Genomic DNA, 4,266 nt, shown 5'->3' on the forward strand with positions numbered 1-4,266 from the left:
GGCAGAAATTACTATTACACACCACATATAAATAGTAACTGAAGATTTTTCCTTAGCAAATTTCCCCATAACACAAATAGTAGATATATGCAAAATACACATAATAGAGGGTTTGGCAACCGTTTAACGTACAATAACAATCAACCCGATAACAATCGATTTCAAAATAAAAAATATTTTCATAACAGTCAAAAGCGAATGCCAGCATCAAACACAAATTTTAATAGGCTATACACAGCGCAAGCTGAAGAACAGGAGCATTTTTTAGGGGATCCAGATACACTTGAAGACACTCTCCAGAGTACGGAAAACTATCAACATTCGCAATAAATTTCCATGCTAGTAATTTCATAAAAGTTCAAATAGAAATGGCTACCAATAAAACAAGTATACTGATTTTAGATACTGGAGTAGATGTGTCATTATTCAAGGTGGATAAAATAAAGTTAAAAAACAAGTTTATACACAAAATAAAATAAATCTAACAGGTATTACTAATGATTCTATAAATACATTAGCAGCCACGTTTAATAATATATCATTTGGCAACGTGTCTGTTAATCATCAATTTCACATCATACCTAAGGATATAAATATAAAGGCAGACGGTATTTTGGGCAGAGATTTTCGCACAAAACATAAATGCGTAATTGATTATGATCACTGGCTTCTAAACTTCAACTATGAGGGCATAACAATATGTCACCCAATCGAAGATAGTATCGATGATGGTTTTATACTGCCGTTACGTAGTGAAGTAGTACGAAGAGTAAAATTAAATAAGTTAACCGAAGATTCAATCGTTCTTGCAAACGAAATTAAACCAGGAATTTTTTGCGGCAACTTCTTGGAATCAATCGATAAACAGTATGTAAAGTTCATAAATACTACTGATAATAATGTGTTCATCGCCAATACTTCATTCAAACCTCTGGTTGATCCAGTTAATAACTAAACAACTAAAAATAAAATATCCACAAATAGTTTAAAACGCCAGTCTAAAATAAACGAAATTCTCAAACAAGTAGAGTATAAAAATATTCCAAATTATATAATTTCAGATTTAGAAAAAAATCTCATTGAATATGGTGATGTATTTTGCACTGATGATGAGCAAATAACTACTAACAATTTTTACGAGCAATCTATAGAGTTAAAAGATAATGTACCATGTTATATTCCAAATAATAAACAAATTTATTCTCAAAGTAATGAAATAAAAAATCTGCTCAAAAATGACATAAAAGAACATTCGGTCGCACCAAATAATTCGCCTATCCTCTTGGTTCAAAAAACATCTGAAGATACCAGCAAAAATGGAGGTTAGTTGTTGATTTCAGACAAAAAATAAAAAATTATGCCTGATAAATTCTCTTTGCCTAGAATCGATACTATTTTGGACCAAGTAGGTAGAGCAAAATATTTCAGCACCTTAGACCTGATGTCCGGGTTTCATCAGATCCCTTTGAACGAAGAATCAAGAAAATATACAGCTTTTTCAACATCATCAGGACACTATCATTTTAAAAGATTACCTTTTGGGTTGAATATAAGCCCTAATAGCTTTCAGCGTATGATAACCATAGCAATGGCAGGATTGACCCCAGAGAGTGCTTTCGTCTATATTGATGATATCATAATAACAGGTTGTACGATAAAACATCACCTTGAAAATTTAAGAAAAGTTTTGATAGACTACGTTGTTACAATTTGAAGCTGAATCCATCAAAATGCAAATTCTTCCAGAGTAGTGTTACTTACTTAGGGCACAAGATCACGGATTAAAGTGTATATCCTGAAGAATTTAAGTTTGATACCATTAAAAATTATCCTTTACCCAAAAATGCCGATGATGTTAGAAGATTTGTTGCCTTTTGCAACTAATGTCGTAAGTTTATTCGTAGTTTTGCAGAAATAGCAAAACCATTAAATAATTTATTAAAGAAAGGGTCAATGTTCTGCTGGTCGAAAAATGTCAGCACGCGTTCGATACTCTCAGAAGAAATTTAGCATCACCAAATATATTACAGTATCCAGATTTTGAGAAAGAGTTTATTATCACAACAGATGCATCGGATGTTGCATGTGGCGCTATTCTATCCCAGATAAAAGAAAATAATGATTTACCAATTGCCTTTGCAAGTAAAAGTTTTACAAAAGGTGAAAAATCCAAACCAACGATAGAAAAAGAACTGACAGCTATTCATTGGGCAGTAAACCATTTTAAATCATACATTTTTGGGAGTGTAGAATATACAAAATCCCATCTTTATAATATGGCCACCTTGGCAGAGATCATACCTTTAGTTTAAGTACCGTGTAAAGAATTACCGTCTCGCTCTAACAACCTTGACATAAAATGTCAAATGAACTGTCAAAAATAAAAAGAAAAGCCAATCTACGTTGAAGATTCAGAGAGACAAAACGTGTTTTAAGACTTATGTAATTTTACATCTCAGAAGTGGGATCCAACCGTGGAAAATTGATCAGAAATGGAAACAAAAGATACAATGATTTGCACCCTTGAAAATGCTGGAATTTCGATACGTCCCGCTGCCACCATTCGCGAAATTCGCCAGCTATACACCAGCGTTGTTGGTGGTGCTTCTGTCCCGGCAGAGATTGAGGTTAAGAGTACGATGGCCGATACACGTGGAAAACATGCTGAAAACATCAGTGCTCCTGCTCCTCCGGAGGTTGATGTTAAACGTGCTCTTGCCGAAATGGGTGGAGACAACGCAACAAATATTGAAATCGACCAAGGCTCACAGAACGAATCACATTGTGTAACTCCCGAAGATGAAGTGGCTTCCCTACGAAAGCGACTTTAAATTCTCGAGCTCTGAGAAAAAATCAAGCAGTTAGAAACACGCAGTAATGAGCCTGTTACACAATCACCAATGATAATTAAATTCGAAGAATTTATCGATAAATTTAGTGGTGACAATTCAGACCAAATTGAGCAATGGCTACGTGAATTGGAAAGAGCGTTTCTTCCTTATAAAATGAATGAAACCACCAAATTCTACAATGCTCGTCGGTTGCTGACGGGTACTGCAGCATTGTTCGTAAAAACAATCGATGTGGAAACATACGCTGAGCTTAAAGAGGAGCTTCTTAAAACCTTCGCTAAAACTCCGTCAATTGAAAACGTGTACCGGCAATTGAGAACACGTCAGCTTTCCCGCAATGAGTCAGTAGCAAGATATGTTTTAGAAATGAAACAGATAGCCGGAGATGAAATCGTCGAGGAAGAATTGATCAACATAATAATTGATGGCATTGGTGATCCCATAAACACCGCTGCTATACGTTATTCAGCCAAATCCGTCGAAGAACTTCAACAAATGCTGAAAAAATACGAGATGATACGCCCTCAACAGAACTCATTACAACGAGTGAACATCGCTTCATCGTCGACGTCCCCCCGTAATGTTTCTGTGGTCAAGAACAAGAACGCCATAGAAGAAATCCGTTGCTACAATTGTTCCAAAATCGGTCACTACCAAAGTTCCTGCCCTTCACCTCGTCGACCTGCAGGATCCTTTTTTTGTGCCATCAAATGGGTCACAGTTATCAGAACTGCCCTAATCGGGTGAAGAACACTTCTGCTGCTATCACTACACAGGACAGGGAAATTGTAAATTCAGAACAAGAGGTAAGTGTTGCATTTGATATTGATAATGAGCATCAGAGTAGTGTTTCACAAGTGTGTTCTCTTTTTGATACTGGCAGCCCGAGGAGCTTTATTAGCAAATCGATAGTACCAATGATGTTTCTTGATCGAGCATGTAATTCTGGATATAGAGGACTAGGAAATACACATTTAACATCGCTTGGCCAAGTAAAATGCCGTCTAAGGTTCCGAAACAAAACAGTAATACATATCCTCATTATTTTACCAGAAGAAGAAATTGCATGGCCAATAATTGCAGGTAGAGATTTATTGGAAAAATCAAATGTGTATTTGTGTGAATTACCATATCAATATTCCGCCAAGGCATTAATGAAAATAAACAGAAAAACACAAATCATACCAGAACCACTTGTGATTTCACGGCTGCGCTCATTTCATATTTTTAAAGATTCCTCAACGAATTGGGTTGAACATAAAGATTGTCCCGTTCTAATGAATACTGTGTCCTCTGTTGACGTTCCCTCGAAAACTTCGGTGAATCTATTTCAAACGGACATTTGTGGCACGTATGGTACTCTCTCGAAAGAAATCGGTAATCGTCGGCAGTCTAGTAGTTACGAAGACTTGAA

The sequence above is a fragment of the Anopheles arabiensis genome, chromosome X (assembly GCF_016920715.1).
Source record: "Anopheles arabiensis isolate DONGOLA chromosome X, AaraD3, whole genome shotgun sequence".
Taxonomy (NCBI): Eukaryota; Metazoa; Arthropoda; class Insecta; order Diptera; family Culicidae; genus Anopheles; species Anopheles arabiensis.